Here is an 18,279-nt window from a genome sequence, read left to right as displayed (position 1 = left end):
CTGATTTTTCCAAAGCACTGAACACCTGCAGCTTCTTTTGACTTCAACCTGAATAGAAAGCGCACCATACTGGAAATCAGACCTTAAGTGTTTCAGACACCCAAAACACAAGGAACACTTTGGGTACATCTGCAAGAGATACAAGCCCTGCAGCAAAGCTGTGGCTCACTCAGGTCAGCTGACTTGAACTCCCAGTGCTGAGGCTGCAGGGGTAAAAATTGCTGTGTAGACATTTGGGCTCGGGCTGGAGCCCAAGCTCTGGGACTCTCCACCCTCGCAGAGTCCCAGAGCTTGGGCTCCAACCCAACACCAAAATGTCTACATAGCAATTTTTCAGTCCCAAAGGCCAAGCCCCATAAGCCTGAATCAGCTGACTTGAGCCAGCTGTGGGGTTTTTTTTTTTTTTTTTTTTTTTAATCTGTGTTGATCAGCAGTTCTCAAACTTTTGTACTGGTGACCTCTTTCACATAGCATGCCTCTGAGTGCCACCCCCGCTTATAAATTAAAAACGCTTTTTATATATTTAACACCATTATAAATTCTGGAGGCAAAGAGGCGTTTGGGGTGGAGGTTGAAGGCTCATCACCACCTATGTAATAACCTTGTGACCAGCTGAGGGCTCTTGATCCCTTGTTTGACAACCCCTGATGTAGATATACCCAGAGTTTCCAACTCTAACATTCTGATTTGATGTTGAATATGAAGTATATAGCAAAGCCAGGGACAAAGCCCAGGTCTAAATCTAGTGCCTTACTGACAAGATCATCATTCCTCATTCACAATATACCTGCCAAGTTCTGCTGTGAATGAGGCAGGGGTCCTATGACCTAATTACACAAAATTTAATTCAGTCAACTGCGTGATGTGAATGAGTAAGAGTAATTCTGAGGGGAAAAGTAGTATGTGAAAATATAATTAAAGTTGATTATGCACAGGCCCAAGGAGCTGAATTACAGCTACAGAGGCAACCTTAATTCTGGCATTTTCTAACTTTTGGGTACTTGACTTTGCCATCCTAATGTTATTTCAATCTAGAATTTTTGTACAAAATATCATTTTCAACTGAGGGCTTGTTTACACTTAAAACACTGCAGCTGCGCTGCTGTAGCACCTCAGCGAAGATTCGGCCTATGCCGACGGAAGATCTACCTGGGGATTAGAAAGTACCAGAATTAAAACCTTGGTTGTGGGGTTCAGAGGTATTTGTTCTATAATCCCTATGCTAACAATTGCCTGTACTTCCTCTGTTAATAGTCTCTCATGAGAAGAGATCCCACAAGGTAGGAGATGGTGGTGCTGCATAGTGATTGGATAAAGGAAGGGCTTTAAATTAGACATTATAGCCTTCCTTTACTCTTTCTAAAACATCTGTCCATAACTGTTTGGTTGGTAGCTATGTGCATGTTTAAGGATGCAAAAGAAAACTATTCCCTGCCCAGGGAATCTAAGTTTCCCCCACCCCTTTATCCATGGAGGGGGAAAGATTGAAAGCCTGGCCTAGAGACTTTTGCGGTACTGCTACTATAACCAAAGAGCTTGGAAGAGTGTGCACATTAAAACAAAAAAATTACTCCTGTGGGATTTGATATAAATTTGTCCAACTTCTACAGACTGCTTGACACAAATGAAATACTACAAATGTGTGACATTAGAAGAGAACTTGAGACAAGAACAGCACTAAGGGAGCTGATAAATACAGAGCGATTAGCAAAAAGATCAAGAAAGGAATGAAGGTGGCCAAGGAGATATGGATTAAAAAACAATGCTCTAAAATTGAAGAGAATATTGATCATAAAAATAGCAAACGAGCCTTCCAGGTTGTAAAAGATTTGACGAAGGACAGATGGACCAAAGCTAATGCAATTCAACACAAAGAAGGGAACAGTCTTACAGAAGAAAGGGACATCATCAATAGGTGGACAAACTACTGCTCTGATCTATATAACCACCAGACAAATGGAGATCCTAGTGTCTTAGACAGCCCAGATTCAACAGAGGAGGATGACTGTCCAATACTAAATGAAGAAGTGGAGACAGCTGTGAAATGACTCAAGAACAGAAAGACGTCCCAGTCGAACTGATGAAATTTGGAGGAGAAATAGTAACAGATGTACTCACCAAGATCTGCAACAAGATCTGGCAGAACGGTGAGTGGCCCTCCAAGTGGACACAGTCACTAATCATCACTCTGCCAAAGAAAGGCAACCTGCAATTGTGTCAAAATTACCGGATCATAAGCTTAATTAGCCATCCCAGCAAAGTGATGTTGAAAGTCATATTGAACAGATTGAAGCCACAAGCGGAGAATATAATCGCTAAAGAACAGGCTGGCTTTTTGTGCTGGAAGAAGTACCACAGAACAGATTTTCAACATTCGTGTTCTATGTGAGAACACTTACAACACCAGCAGGACATCTATCATGTCTCTGTTGACTTCAAGAAAGCGTTTGACAGAGTATGGCATGAAGCTCTCCGGGCAACCATGAAGTACAGTGTTGGTCGTAAGCTTATTCTTACCATTAAACAACTGTATGCCAAGGCCAGCACTGATGTTCTTGTCAGTGGCACAATAGGAGAGTGGTTTCGCACCATTGTTGGAGTCCGATAAGGCTGCCTTCTTTCACCCACACTGTTCAACATCTACTTTGAGCGCATAACAACTGATGCCCTAGACGATCACATACACAGAATCAGCATGGGGGGTGGGGGTGGGGGCAAGCGAACAATTTTAAATCTTCGGTTCACTGATGACATTGATAGCCTTGTGAAACGATTGGATGAAACCTCTGCAAAATACGGCATGGAAATCAGTGTAGAGAAAACCAAGCTGATGACAAACAAATGTGACGGGATCAGCTGACGTATCACTGTCAGTGGACAAGAGCTGGAGACAGTGAAACAGTTCAAGTATTTGAGGGCAATCACTGATGAAGGATCCAAGGCAGAAATTCAGGCAAGAACTGCGCAAACAGCAACAGCGGCAAAGCTAAAGCCAATTTGGAAGAATAAGAACATCTCCCTGGAATCCAAACAAACTGCTGCATGCATTGTCATCTCCATTTTTCTATGTGTGTGAGACATGGACTCTTACAGCAGAACTTGAACAGAAAATACAGGTAGTAGAGATGAGATACTTCTGTAAAATCCTGGGCACCTCCTACTTCGACCATGTCACTAATGAAGAGGTCCAATACGCTGGGTCATATGAACACCTCCTGATGACCATGAAGAAGTGCAAGCTGAAGTGCTACAGCCATGTAACAAGATCTGGCCTATCCAAGATCAGCCTCCAAGGGTCAGCACAGGGGACGAGAAGAAGAGGTAGACAGAAGAAGAGATGGATTGACAACATAAAAGAGTGGACAGGAATGGACTTCGGAGACTCAAGCACTAACACACAATCATCAGGGGTGGAGACAATTGGTTGACTGCTCATCGATGATGGTGCCCAATGACCAATGCGATGATGGGAGTTACCACCACGATGGTTTGGACCAAAGGAATTTTGCCAGTTGCTGCAGCCCTTCTAATATAGGCAAGGAGACTTTAGTTTTTGATATTATGAGATCGACCACCAAGGCTAGACATGAGGTCTCCCCAAAACTGCCATATCAAACAATTCAATTTCATTAACTGGATCCTCAGATGGAGATGTTTCAGAGGAACAGCCGTGTTAGTCTGTATTCGCAAAAAGAAAAGGAGTACTTGTGGCACCGTAGAGACTAACCAATTTATTTGAGCATGAGCTTTCGTGAGCTACAGCTCACTTCATCAGATGGAGATGGTGTTGCTATGCTGATGCTGTAATAGGGATATGAGCCTCTCTGCAACATCACGTTGAAAGTCATCCTGTGGAGGTCCCTCTGGGTAATCCTCTTCTGAGAATATCTCCTGTTCTAATGGAGGGATGGGGAAGGAGAGGAGACTGTGCAATTCTTGGATCTGAACCTTTTCCAACACAGTTTACACACATGAGATCTACCAGCACCGGAGAGTTTAACCTTCTAGTCTCGTAAGAGTAGAGAGAAGGAGTTAGACAGTATGGCCAGGACATCCAAGGCAGCATAGGCCAGTCCTGCCAACAAGTGGAATATGTAGAAAACACTCAAAGAGGAACCTTCAGATTTACACCTACAGGCCTCTATCACCTGCGCTAAGGAACTCCGTTAGAGAGTAGCAGTTGTAGGACACTTTCTGTGGACTATCCACTAGCAGAAAGCTGAGACATTTTGCTAGACAGAAGTACAATCCTGAGAATCAGGATTTCTAGGCTCTACTCCTAGCTCTGGGAAGGGAATGTAGTCTATTGGTTATGAGCCAAAGTTTCAGTCCATCACTAGCTACTATTTCAGAGTAACAGCTGTGTTAGTCTGAATTCGCAAAAAGAAAAGGAGTACTTGTGGCACCTAAGAGACTAACCAATTTATTTGAGCATAAGCTTTCGTGAGCTACAGCATACTTCATCGGATGCATACTGTGGAAAGTGTAGGAGATTTTTATATACACACAAAGCATGAAAAAATACCTCCTCCCACCCCACTCTCCTGCTGGTAATAGCTTATCTAAAGTGACCACTCTCCTTACAATTTGTATGATAATCAAGGTGGGCCATTTCCAGCACAAATCCAAGGTTTAACAAGAACGTCTGGGGGGTGGGGTAGGAAAAAACAAGGGGAAATAGGCTTGAATAGAGACTGGGAGTGGCTAAGTCATTATGCAAGGTAACCTAAGTTAATTGTATCAAATTTGCAAATGAATTCCAATTCAACAGTTTCTCGCTGGAGTCTGGATTTGAAGTTTTTTTTGTTGTAATATAGCAACTTTCATGTCTGTAATTGCGTGACCAGAGAGATTGAAGTGTTCTCCGACTGGTTTATGAATGTTATAATTCTTGACATCTGATTTGTGTCCATTTATTCTTTTACGTAGAGACTGTCCAGTTTGACCAATGTACATGGCAGAGGGTCATTGCTGGCACATGATGGCATATATCACATTGGTGGATGTGCAGGTGAACGAGCCTCTGATAGTGTGGCTGATGTTATTAGGACCTGTGATGGTGTCCCCTGAATAGATACGTGGGCACAGTTGGCAACGGGTTTTGTTGCAAGGATAGGTTCCTGGGTTAGTGGTTCTGTTGTGTATGTGGTTGCTGGTGAGTATTTGCTTCAGGTTGGGGGGCTGTCTGTAGACAAGGACTGGCCTGTCTCCCAAGATTTGTGAGAGTGTTGGGTCATCCTTCAGGATAGGCTGTAGATCCTTAATGCGTTGGAGGGGTTTTAGTTGGGGGCTGAAGGTGATGGCTAGTGGCATTCTGTTATTTTCTTTGTTAGGCCTGTCCTGTAGTAGGTGACTTCTGGGAGCTCTTCTGGCTCTGTCAGTCTGTTTCTTCACTTCCGCAGGCGGGTATTGTAGTTGTAAGAATGCTTGACAGAGCTCTTGTAGGTGTTTGTCTCTGTCTGAGGGGTTGGAGCAAATGTGGTTGTATCGCAGAGCTTAGCTGTAGACGATGGATCATGTGGTGTGGTCAGGATGAAAGCTGGAGGCATGTAGGTAGGAATAGCGGTCAGTAGGTTTCCAGTATAGGGTGGTATTTATGTGACCATCGTTTATTAGCACTGTAGTGTCCAGGAAGTGGATCTCTTGTGTGGACTGGACCAGGCTGAGGTTGATGGTGGGATGGAAATTGTTGAAATCATGGTGCAATTCCTCAAGGGCTTCTTTTCCATGGGTCCAGATGATGAAGATGTCATCAACATAGCAGGGCCTAATAACATCAGCCACACTATCAGAGGCTCATTCACCTGCACATCCACCAATGTGATATATGCCATCATGTGCCAGCAATGACCCTCTGCCATGTACATTGGTCAAACTGGATAGTCTCTACGTAAAAGAATAAATGGACACAAATCAGATGTCAAGAATTATAACATTCATAAACCAGTCGGAGAACACTTCAATCTCTCTGGTCACGCAATTACAGACATGAAAGTTGCTATATTACAACAAAAAAAAACTTCAAATCCAGACTCCAGCGAGAAACTGTTGAATTGGAATTCATTTGCAAATTTGATACAATTAACTTAGGTTACCTTGCATAATGACTTAGCCACTCCCAGTCTCTATTCAAGCCTATTTCCCCTTGTTTTTTCCCATTCTCAAACTGCTGAACCATTTTTATTAAAAAAAAAAAAAAAAAAATTAAGTTTGACTTGTGGTACATGTCAAGAATGGAAAATTTCCAACCAAATGGTTAGTTTGACAAAGTCATAAGCAACCAAAGAGGATTCTATCAAGTTTTAAAAGAGCATTTTGCAAATTGGCTAGGAACCCTAGAGACTGTGGTAGAGTACATATGGTTTAAATATAAACTAGCTGCAATGCTTGTCTCCCTTGGATGAATGAGAGCAGCAACTGTTCAGAATTCAGAGGCAGATAAAATAGTTATAGGAAGTTCAATCTGCTCATGTTTTTAAAGACTTGGACTGTCTAAGGTTCTGCCTGCTCCCCTTATGTCACTGAGATACATTTATAACCTTATTGCAATCATGGCGTTTGTCCAGGAGTTGCCTAATTTCAAAGAGGCTAACAAGTATTAAAAAGGTCACTTATTCCATCATTTCGAGCTATTTATTCCACAACAAATGAAGAAAATTAATTATCTCATACAGTACACAGTTGTGTTAACATCTTAGTGTGCTCCTTGCTAGAGCTTCAACATTTCCTAAATCAGTACATGAAAACTTTCAATCCAGTGCATTCAGCTCCAGGCTTCATCATCCTTTTAGAGTTCTAAATAATCTTTCAGCCCATTTCATTCAAGTCTGCAACTTAAATCCAAACATTTCAGTACCAGTGAAGTAAAGCCTGCAGTCCAGCAAGATCATCAAGAACAGTTCTACGAATGCTCCCCACAGTTTCCTCACTGTGAAATGGGCTAGGCTCCCCCCCACACCATCCACAGTCCTTGTCAAGTAGCCATTCATAGTTTCACAGAGTTTAAGGCCTGAAAGAACCATTAGATCATCTAGTCCGACCTCCTGTATATCACACAGCATTAAATTTCACTCAGTTACCCCTATATAGAGTCCAAAGCATTTCAGTCAGGGTGGATAAATCAATTTTTTATTAACATTTTTATAGGTTTTTCTTTTAAAAAAAAAAACTGTTAAAAAGAAATCTGAATTGAACACAAAATATTAAGGCCTAAATTATAAGTCTCTTAAAACATGTAAATAAAAAAAATAAATATGCTGAATCCATGGGCTTCAATCAAAAGACTGCTTTTCTATATAAAGAAAAAAATCAGGGAAAAAACAACATCTTATTTTTGAGGTCAAGCTTTATCAATACGGCACGATAGGTTACGTACTAAGGGCTTGGATCCTGTGAGGAACCTGGGGTAAGAGACTGGCAAAGTCATCACAGACATTGGGACACAGCCTCTGACTCCAGGAGACACCATCATGTATCTCATCAGTTTCAGAGTAGCAGCGTGTTAGTCTGTATCTGTAAAAAGAAAAGGTGTACTTGTTGCACTTTAGAGACTAAAATTTATTAGAGCATAAGCTTTCGTGAGCTACAGCTCACTTCATCGGATGCATTCAGTGGAAAAATCTCCCCACTGTATTTTCCACTGAATGTATCCGATGAAGTGAGCTGTAGCTCATGAAAGCTTATGCTCTAATAAATTTGTTAGTCTCTAAGGTGCCACAAGTACTCCTTTTCTTGCAGTCTCTCTCCCTGAGGTAAGGGAGAAGAGGAGGAGAGAGACCCATGAGAAAGGGGATAGGAACCCATGAGGAAGGGTTTGTCTAGCTGGCCTTTACAGAGGGGTTTGGCTAGGAAGGCTGATGAAGGAGAAGCTTAAAGAAGCATGACAGGAGGTAGTCCAGGGAAGAGAACAGTATGGCTAGTGAAGTCACAGACCCGAACAGCTCGCTACAGAGCCTTGGACTGGAACTCAAAAGCAGAGGGTGAGCCTGGGTTCCCCTACCATCCACTGCAGGGTAGTATTGCTTGGAGCAGTGAACAAGGCGACTGCCTGGGTCACTGCTTGACTGACCATCAGGACAGTGAGCGTGAGGACTGCCTAACACTGTTTGTGCAAAGGGACTTGGAAGGACTCCCACTCCATTACTCTTTTGAGGATTTTACAGGTAAGGGCGGAGGAGAGGGGCACCAGCTAAAAGGGGGCATGTGACCCGCCATGTGACTCCTCCCAGCCCAGAGCCCCCACGCACTCCCTGTCCCATGTGTCCTCCTCCTGCTGCGCCAGAGACTTTGGAACAGCAGCGAGAAGAGGAGCAGAACTTGGGGTCGCTGGGCAGCCCCACACCAGCAGCTCCTCCTGCGCAGTTCTACCACCCCCAGCCCCGCCCTTCCATGTTGTCTGCACAGCAAAAGCCCCGCCAGAATCATAGAATATCAGGGTTGGAAGGGACCTCAGGAGGTCATCTAGTCCAACCCCCTGCTCAAAGCAGAACCCATCCCCAACTAAATCATCCCAGCCAGGGCTTTGTCAAGCCTGATCTTAAAAACCACTAAGGAAGGAGATTCCACCACCTCCCTAGGTAACGCATTCCAGTGCTTCACCACCCTCCTAATGAAATAGTGTTTCCTAATATCCAACCTAAACCTCCCCCACTGCAACTTGAGACCATTACTCCTCGTTCTGTCATCTGCTACCACTGAGAACAGTCTAGATCCATCCTCTTTGGAACCCCCTTTCAGGTAGTTGAAAGCAGCTATCAAATCCCCCCTCATTCTTCTCTTCTGAAGACTAAACAATCCCAGTTCCCTCAGCCTCTCGTCATGTGTTCCAGTCCCTTAATCATTTTTGTTGCCCTCCGCTGGACATTTCCCAATTTTTCCACATCCTTCTTGTAGTGTTGGGCCCAAAACTGGACACAGTACTCCAGATGAGGCCTCACCAATATCGAATAGAGGGGAAAGATCATGTCCCTCGATCTGCTGGCAATGCCTCCACTTCTCCATCCCAAAGTGCAGTTAGCTTTCTTGGCAACACGGGCACACTGTTGACTCATATCCAGCTTCTCGTCCACTGTAACCTCTAGGTCCTTTTCTGCAGAACTGCTGGCGAGCCATTCCGTCCCTAGTCTGTAGCGGTGCATGGGATTCTTCTGTCCTAATTGCAGGACTCTGCACTTGTCCTTGTTGAACCGCATCACATTACTTTTGGCCCAATCCTCTCATTTGTCTAGGGCCCTCTGTGTCCTATCCCTACCCTCCAGCGTATTTACTTCTCCTCCCAGTTTAGTGTCATCTGCAAACTTGCTGAGGGTGCAACCCACACCATCCTCCAGATCATTAATGAAGATACTGAACAAAACTAGCCCCAGGACCAACCCTTGGGACACTCCGCTTGATACCAGCTGCCAACTAGACATGGAGCCATTGATCACTACCTTTTGAGCCCGACAATCTAGCCAGCTTTCTATCCACCTTATCGTCCATTCATCTAGCCCATACTTCTTTAACTTGCTGGCAAGAATACTGTGGGAGACAGTGTCAAAAGCTTTGCTAAAGTCAAAGAATAACACGTCCACTGCTTTCCCCTCATCCACAGAGCCAGTTTTCTCCTCATACAAGGCAATTAGATTAGTCAGGCATGACTTGCCCTTGGTGAATCCATGCTGACTGTTCCTGATCAATTTCCTCTCCTCTAAGTGCTTCAGAATTGATTCCTTGAGGACCTGCTTCATGATTTTTCCAGGGACTGACATGAGGCTGACTGGCCTGTTGTTCCCAGGATCCTCCTCCTTCCCTTTTTTAAAGATGGGTACTACAGTAGACTTCTTCCAGTCATCCGGGACCTCCCCCAATCGCCATGAGTTTTCAAAGATAATGGCCAATGGCTCTGCAATCACATCCGCCAACTCCTTTAGCACTCTCGGATGCAGCGCATCCGGCCCCATGGACTTGTGCTCATCCAGCTTTTCTAAATAGTCCTGAACCACTTCTTTCTCCACAGAGGGCTGGTCACTTCCTCCCCATGCTGTGCTATGCTGCCCAGTACAGTAGTCTGGGAGCTGACCTTATTCGTGAAGACAGAGGCAAGAAAAGCATTGAGTACACTGGCTTTTTCCACATCCTCTGTCACTAGGTTGCCTCCCCTCATTCAGTAAGGGGCCCACACTTTCCCTGACTTCCTTCTTGTTGCTAACATACCTGAAGAAACCCTTCTTGTCTTAATATCTCTTGCTAGCTGCAACTCCAAGTGTTGTTGGATCATATTAAAGAAGTTCTGTATTAAAATCACAAATGAGTTTGATTCCCCATAGTTTAAATTCCAGGGTAATTACTAATTAAGAGGTCTCTTGGTTTTTGGTACTGTTTCTCCCCCTCTGTGTGTGAAACTTGCAAGCTGCTAATTGTGTTAGTACATTCTAAGACAGAGTCTGTTCTCAAAGCAATTCTTTGTAACTACTACTCACACAGAGAGAGACTCAAAGCAATACTCTGTAACAACAGAAACAGCACCCAGAGACTCCCCGCCCTTTTGTTGTATTCGTCTCGCTTTGTTAACAGTTGTGATTAAAATGGAGAGAGAGGATATATGTGGATGGATGCTTGGTGTGGATAATAACTGAATGATCAGGGAGGCGCCAGCCTAAGAATCCAGTGTCCATCGGCTGAAGAAGGGGTCAAGTGGAAATAACAAGAGGACCCCCGGAGGGCAGACTGGAATCCATTCAACAGCCTCAAAAATGGGAGAACCAAAGAACAAGGTAACATCTGGCAGCACGGAGCCGTCAGGAATGTGCCACCTGCTGATTGATTCAGCAACAGCATGATGAAGCAATTCCCATAGACTGGCATAGGAAGAAATTCCTATAAAAATAGACTCTAGAAAGTGAGAACTTTGGGGTCTGATTCTGCAAGCCAACTTCCAGGAGCATCAGATGAGCATCTGACAAGGCCCTGCTCCCTCCTCATGTCCAGGCCACCTGGCCAGTGGTTTGGCATGAGCAACTCTAAGGCTGGTAACTATGATAACCTTACAGAACGTGTGTGTGTGTGTGTGTGTGTGTGTGTGTGTGTGTGTGTGTGTGTGTGTGTGTGTGTGTGTGTGTGTGTGTGTGTGTGTGTGTGTAAATAGGAAACTGAATGGAACATTATAGCTATAACCGATTATGATTCTTTCTGTAGTCACAATAAATGTGGCATTTTGCCTTTTCCCCTTTAATAAGATCCTGCTGGTTTTTAATTTTATTGGTATAAAGTGTGATTTGGCCTTCCTGATTTCACTCCTGCACGCCTGAGCAATATTTTTATACTCTTCCCTGGTCATTTGTTCAATCTTCCACTTCCTGTAAGCTTCTTTTTTGTATTTAAGATCAGCAAGGATTTCACTGTTAAACCAAGCTGGTCGCCTGCCATGTTTACTATTCTTTCTACACATCAGGATGGTTTGTCCCTGTAACCTCAGTAAGGATTCTTTAAAATACAGCCAGCTTTCCTGGACTCCTTTCCCCCTCACGTTATTCTTCCAGGGGATCCTGCCCATCAGTTCCCTGAGGAAGTCAAAGTCTGCCTTTCTGAAGTCCAGGATCCGTATCCTGCTGCTCTCCTTTCTTCCCTGTGTCAGGATCCTGAACTCGACCATCTCATGGTCACTGCCTCCCAGGTTCCCATCCACTTTTGCTTCCCCGGAGTGCAGGGCTGGGGGCAGTACAGCCACTTGCGTCAGTCACAGGTGTGGAAAAAAACCAAAAACGCCCCTGACCGACAAAAGTTTTAACAACAAAAAGTGCAAGCGTGGACAGTGCTTTGTCAGCAGGAGACACTCTCCCCCAAAAACAAAGCTACCACCCATCATTGGTGGTGGTTTTATTTTGTCTGTCAGCAGGAGAGCTCTCCGGCCGACAAAGAGCAGCTACACTGTGTGCCTTATAGCTGCCAGGCTTTAGCGGCACAGCTGTGCCGCTGCAAGCTGCAGAGCGTAGACATAACCTTATACTGGATAATAATTGAAGCGTTTTAATATCATGTGCTGCAAAGAGCTGCAGTAGACACATTAAAGAGCCACTTGCGGCTCACGAGCCTCAGTCTGAGTATCACTGTTCTAGAACGTAGAGAATGAAACAAGAATCCCTCCTGGAGGCAAAAATTCCAAGAAATAAGGTTTTTAATGTGTGGCCAGAGCATCTTTTTAGACGCTTTGCAAGCATCAGTGATGGAAACGTCTGAAACAGACCATGACTGCAGCCCTGCCTTGAATTGTGGAAGTCACATGACAACCATTTCATTTCAAAAGAGACAGGAATATAAAAAACATTCTAACATCCACTTAGTCAAGATCCTTTTGGGAACAGCATTGGATAACAGACTAAAGCCCTTCGAGAATTTAAAAATAGAACCAAAGTACAAGAGGACACCAGAATGGCCACAGGAACTCTAACGAAGAGAGAAACTCAGCTAAGTCTTCAATACCACTTTATCCTTTTAAAAAAAACTGGGGCTGAAGCTAAAGCCTGAACAATGTAGCTTCACAGGGGCCCCTGTGGCATGGGGTCCCAGGTAATTGCCCTGCTTGTTACCCCTTAATGCCGGCCCTGGCTTTTACATGCAGAAAACCAGTTATTGTGGCACAGGTGGCTCATGGAGTTTTTATAGCATGGGGGGGAGCGGAGGGGTGTTCAGAAAAAGGAAAGGTTGAGAACCCTTTCCTAGATCTGAGACCAGACTCTGCCAAAGCCAAATCTCATCAAGCTACCTACAAAAGATATGATGAAGGAGTTACCGACCAGTTACTAGAATTCTACGTTAGAGTCCTCTGACTTTGCCTATTCACACACTTGTGAAATACATGTCCCCAACCTCATTTCCTTCCAGCTGCACTTGTTTATGGACATAGGAACCCCAGTGTCTGGTTCTGATTCAAAACACCTACATTCTGTTTCTCCCAGTAAGATGGGGCATATTTACTGTTTGCCAGGAAGGATTAAATTTCCTCCAGAATCTTTCCTGTTACTGAGGAGCTCAAGAGCACTCATGTTTAGGGGAGTTAACCTTCAAAATTAGATTTTTAGAACAGGGACAGACTGTAGTCTTATCAAACAGTGCTCAGGATTCTTGAGCAGAGGTGACCGGTTCACTTGAAGGGGGAGAAGGGGGATCTCTGCCTCAGGCAACAGTGTTCTGGCAGGCTGTTAGTGATCCTATTGGGATCCACTGCTAAAGGATCAACCCCTCAGCCTAAGGGGGGAGTCCACAGGACCTGGAAACCAAGTAATTCCGGGGAACAACTAATGAAATAACAGGGATAGGAGTGCAGTCAAAGGGTCAAACGAAGGGAACCAGGTGGGAACACAGAGCAGAGAACCATGGACAGCGCCCACTGCTCCTCAAAGGCATCAAGGGAGTCAGTGGACGCTGCCCAGAGGAACTCTGCCCAGATACGCGAATGGACGGAGGATCAGAAATAGACCCCACAGTCACAGGAAACTCCATCGGCCAACCTCCTCACTCTGGTTTTATAGATGGCCATTTTAGCCAGGGCCAGGAGAAGGCTGACCAGGAGGTCCCGTGACTTTGTGGGGCCACGGATAGCAAGTGCATAAATAAAAAGGTGAGGGGAAAAGTGCAACCAAAATCTTAACAAGATGTCTAAGAGGAGCCGAAATAGGGGCTGCAGCCTAGCTCACTCCCAGTAAGTGTGCGCCAGGTTTCCCGCACACCGCAAAAGGGGCAGGTGTCCGGGATGGGGGTGAACCATGCCAAGTACACACCCATGCTCATGGCCCCATGAAGGAGTTGCCAACTGATATCCCTGGCAGGCCTCGGGACCAAGGTGGAGTAAAGGCTGGCCCACCGGGGCTCCTCACCCTCTAGAGGTGGCAGGAGGTCCCGCCACTTTGTGTCTGTGAGGGGGGTGAGGAGATGAAGGTATGGAGCACTAGCGCTTACAGATGATTCCTTGGCGCGGTCTGGAAGCGGACTGGCTGCAGATCATGCAGCCAGCTCACAGTGAAGGGGTGGGGGGGGCCGCCGGTTGGGTCCACGGGTCAGGGGCCAGATGAAAAGGTCTGGAGGACCTGGGGTGGGTGGGGCATAGCCCTCTCTCAGGACCCTGTTGAGGTAAACCCGAGCAGCAGGCGGCAAAGCGGCCCTTACTTCCTGAAGTACGTGCCGGGGGTATGAGGCCAGGAGAGCCCCATGCGCTGAGCGAGCGTCAGGGGATCCAGCCAGTCTCCCTGATCGTAGCCCAGGAGATCTCCAACTCTGGTGACTTCTGCCAGGACCAGCCTCTGGCGCGCAGAGTGGGACTCCGCCACCTGCACACGGAGCTGAGGGTTGTGTACCAGGAGCTCCTTGAGGAGATCTGCCCCCATGGACCTGGTCACTGAACAGTTTCCAGGTCCGGAGGAGGTCCTGGTAGAAGACCGGCAGCCCGAGAGGTCTTGCGGAAGGCCTCTCGGATGGAGAAAAAGGAGCTGCCGGTCATACTGGAGTCCTCGGAAGCAGCGCAGGAAGTCGTACACCAGGCTGCTAGTGATAGAAGGCAGACTAAATACTTCAGAACCTTTAGAAAAATCTTGTGTTATTTTCTGCCTACAGAAATTTTTCTGTCTTCGGACCCTTTGGCTTCTGCTGTTGAGTCAGAGTGCCCAGTGCAGGGGATACTGGGCTTCTTCCTTTTGAAACCAGCCATCAACATGAACAATTTCCAAAGGAAGACTTTTCTTTTTCCCCCTTATATGAATGTTTGCCAAATGCTTGGTGCTAGGATGGTGAGAGCAAACCCAATAGCCACAACTTCTAGAATGTTTGAGTCATGCAGCACTTCGATGCCTGCAGACATTCACTCATGAGGCAGCACCTCTTGCCACTATATCACCTGCACCAAAAGTAGACTGGGTCTGCATCCTCTTGAACTAGCTTCATAGTGAATTAGCTTCATAAGCTCCTGGTATTCCTCTATTATGCTCTAATAAATTTGTTAGTCTCTAAGGTGCCACAAGTACTGCTGTTCTTTTTTCTTGGAGAAAAGAGGCTCAATGAGGGTTGAGGCCTTCCTACCAAGATCCACCTGATCTCTGGCCAGGAAGATTTAGTAGACTGTGGCACACAAGTTTACTGGTCTGATTGAAACCACTTCTGATTATATCTCAGTGTCACCATTTAGGATTCTGAGACACAACAGGTTGAACAAAAATTATTGTAATGGCCACCTCCATCACCAAGAGCTTGCAGGGAGGGAGGAGGGGGAAATCAGAGATTTAACCAGTGGCACTCTCATGGAGGATGGACTTTGTACAGCTACCTCATCTTGAAGGTAGTCAAAGGATTCACCACACCCTCTCCAGCTAGTCTAGATTAAGGTACCTCACATTTGAGGGATTGAGACACTGCAGAACCCTGGAGAGATTATAAATCACAATTTGGCTGTCTTAGACAGCTGCTGTAAGAATTGGAAGTAGGTAGGGTTCTTTCCTGAAGAGTCACAGTCTTGTACAGGCAGAGTCCTCTAGCTCATCACTATTCAAAATGAAGCTCCCATCACTCTAATAGTTAATTTACCTTCACTCAAACAGCTGGATTTGTTTAGACAACTGAGGGCAGAAGGGCCTTGTAGCACTCCAAGTGCTCTGCTAAGCACTAACGCTAGCTGTCCTAGAGCCCTCAATGCAATTGTGCCAGCATCAAGGCCAGAGTTTCCTTTCTTTGGCTTTGGTGCAAAAAGCACTCTGACTGCACTCAGATCTGACATCTGGTAACAGAGGGCCTTAAAACTGGTACTGGCTTCATCGCAGGCTCACAGAACACCCAGAAGTGTTTGGGCAAGATTGAGGAGCACAGAATGGTTTCCCAAATGCAGAAGGGGCAATCCAAAAAGCTTAAAACAGGAGCTGCCTAGAATACAGGGTTTCAACTGAAACATGCTGGGGAGCTGTTGACTTTTTGCATCTTCACCTCTTATGCGAAGCTTCATCTTATCCAGCAAAGTGAAGCTCAGGATCACATATGACAAAGCCATCTGAGTGATGAATATTGGTGGGGGGAAGGGACTCATACATTGATGCAGGTGGTGCTGGAACCAAGTTCTGATGGGTGAGCTATCATGGCCAACTCGAGTTTCAGCTCCAAGGGTTTACCCTTTTAAGTACACTGGCTGACCTCAGGAGTCTTCCTGGGCTGCCGAAAGGAGAGCTTCAGTCCTCTGCAAAGAGCTCCTCCTGTTTCTTCAGTGTCATGGTGACACTTGCTGACATGTCACCCATGCAAATCACAGAGGTAAACACAACCAACTTGGCCATCTGTACTAGACACTGTTCTACCACACAAATTTTGAACCTACTGAGCAGTCTTCCTTGGAGGCCACACCTGAAATAAAACAAAAAAAGAGAGACACTACTGCAAGACAGGAAGTGCTAGACCAATGAACAATCACCAGAGAGAGACTGATACTGAATCAGTGAGGTGCCTAGACTCCAACACTAGTGTGCCAAGAACAACGTTACAATCAAGCATGGCTAAAGAAATAAAAACCTCACACTGGAGTAGCTGTGAAAGTCTAAAACACTAAGGCACTTGAATGCTGACAAATCAGGGAAAGCACTCACAGCAAACCCCTTACATATAAAAACAGGTCTAAGTGAGGCAGAGGTGATTCTGTGGAAAAAATAAGGTAATCATAATTAAATATTTTATCAGAACATACACTCAGGGGGCAGAATTAAGGTTACAACCATAATTCTGGCATTTACTAACAATTCAGTGCTTGACTTTAACTTTAGTGGTTCCTTTAACAGTTTACTTTTCATATGAATGCCCAATTAACATTGCAGCTATAACAGTTGTTCTACCAAGTTGCAGTTATGTCCCCTATGCATTCTCCAACATACATTGAGATTTCATTTTTCTGTATTTTATTCTTCATCTTTTTCCACCCTGTCTACCACCTTTGTATGTTGGAAGTACCTGGATACGCCCGATTGATTGACTTCAGCTAAAGCTCATCTTTCCTTTCACAAATTATTCAAAGCCTACAAAAGTTCTCCCTGCTATTTTTAAAACTACTGAAAGAAGTTTGTAGTACAGTTTAAAAGGTAAGTAAAACAACCACAATTGCTTCTGCAGCCTATCACCCAAAAAGAGACAGAACACCAGGCCCAAATTGAAGACTTATTTAATGATCACAACAATCCCATCTCCACTGCCTCCAACCCTGATAGTATTTTCCTGGGACGCAATGTGCATAGTCTCCACCAGTTGTGATTTTTCCTTCATCCCATTTCTCCCCCGTGCGCTGGCCTGAATCCCCCTCATGCAAGTCCTCCTCTTCAGGCCCTCCCATCACCAAACACATATCATATGCCTCTCATTCTCTCTTCCCCTATCCTCCAGAGCCTAGACACACTCAACTCTTCCCAATCCTTTTCACAAATGTCCACATAAACTACAGATCAGTGAACAAAGAGAAAGCAGCAGACGTATATACTTTAACTATCATATTTGACAAAATGCATCTCACAATCTTACTCATCATTCATTCAACTGGCCTGAAAATCATCATACATTGAAAGCTGACTGAAGAAATGGAAACAAAACATTCTAATAAGTAGCAAAGCTCTGAGTTGGGGAGGTGAGATCACGGATATAGGATCACCGGATTTAACATTAACAAAAAAGAATCTATAAAGATTAGAAACATAGGAAGAAAACAAACATGGCTTGGAAAAATACAAATAAATCTAAAATACATCCAATAGGGAAGAGAAACCTGGAAGTCAGCAATGCTGATCAAGACCTACGGGTAAGTGGACAGCAAATCAGACATTAGAACTCATCTACAGTATCATTAATTCTCAAGCCCTTTTATAATGTAAGATTACCAGCAAAGAATCTTTAGCCTTTGTATCGACTCTCACTAACCATTAGAAAGCAAGGAAATATCCAATTAAGGTGTCATTCTTTAACATACCACCCTCATTCACACTTCACAACTCAGTATCATGCACCTCTAACATGTATACACAATATATAACACTACAAACGCCCTGGACCTCAAAACCTGAACTCCAACTACATAGCATATGCTTGTAGACATCTCTTTACTAAATTATTCTATTGCGTGTTATGCGCACATGAGGGAAATATGAGGTTGGAATCAAGCTTGTACATTCCATGCAAGTGTTATTAACAGAGAACTTGGTGTGAATATTGTGTGCCTGCACATTTTAGAGATGCACGGTACTTTGTGATTGATAGGAAATGTCAGAGCAGGTAAACATGAACCATGGCTGTTAA

General features: G+C 44.7%; 1 protein-coding gene across 2 annotated transcripts in view; it reads right to left on the bottom strand.

The window, feature by feature from the left end:
* Positions 1-18,279, bottom strand: part of ELAVL1 (ELAV like RNA binding protein 1) — a 91,968-nt gene that overhangs the window by 62,379 nt on the left and 11,310 nt on the right. The window contains exon 1 of one of the 2 annotated variants that reach the window (XM_048831122.2): positions 16,147-16,292. The exons of the other annotated variant lie outside the window; for it this stretch is intronic. The gene's annotated coding sequence lies outside the window, so the exon portion shown is untranslated. Of the gene's footprint in view, positions 1-16,146; positions 16,293-18,279 lie in introns of those variants that run through there. 2 annotated transcript variants of the gene reach the window in all.

The sequence above is a fragment of the Caretta caretta genome, chromosome 25 (assembly GCF_965140235.1).
Source record: "Caretta caretta isolate rCarCar2 chromosome 25, rCarCar1.hap1, whole genome shotgun sequence".
Lineage (NCBI taxonomy): Eukaryota > Metazoa > Chordata > Testudines > Cheloniidae > Caretta > Caretta caretta.
The sequence above is the reverse complement of the archived record's forward strand: the minus strand, read 5'-3'. Positions and strand labels throughout refer to the sequence as shown.